The following is a 263-nucleotide window of genomic DNA, read 5'->3' as shown; positions in this document are numbered from 1 at the left end:
TGAATAGGTGTAGTGGTCAGAGTATCCGCTTTTCGAAAACAACAATTAATGCTGAAATAACCCCAGATTAATCGATTAACATAATAGAAATAACCGATTAACGTAATCACTTTAATCGATTAAAACAACTCATATTACACAAACAGATTCAGTTTCTTGCACGACAATCAACCGAGATTGAAATGAATATACAGAGTAATCGACTAAAGCAATAAAGAGAGAGAGAGAAAGAAAAATCCTGCAACACGATTTTTATCCTGGTT

This window comes from Lupinus angustifolius, chromosome LG15 (genome assembly GCF_001865875.1).
Source record: "Lupinus angustifolius cultivar Tanjil chromosome LG15, LupAngTanjil_v1.0, whole genome shotgun sequence".
NCBI classification, from domain to species: domain Eukaryota; kingdom Viridiplantae; phylum Streptophyta; class Magnoliopsida; order Fabales; family Fabaceae; genus Lupinus; species Lupinus angustifolius.
Note: the sequence above shows the minus strand (reverse complement) of the source record.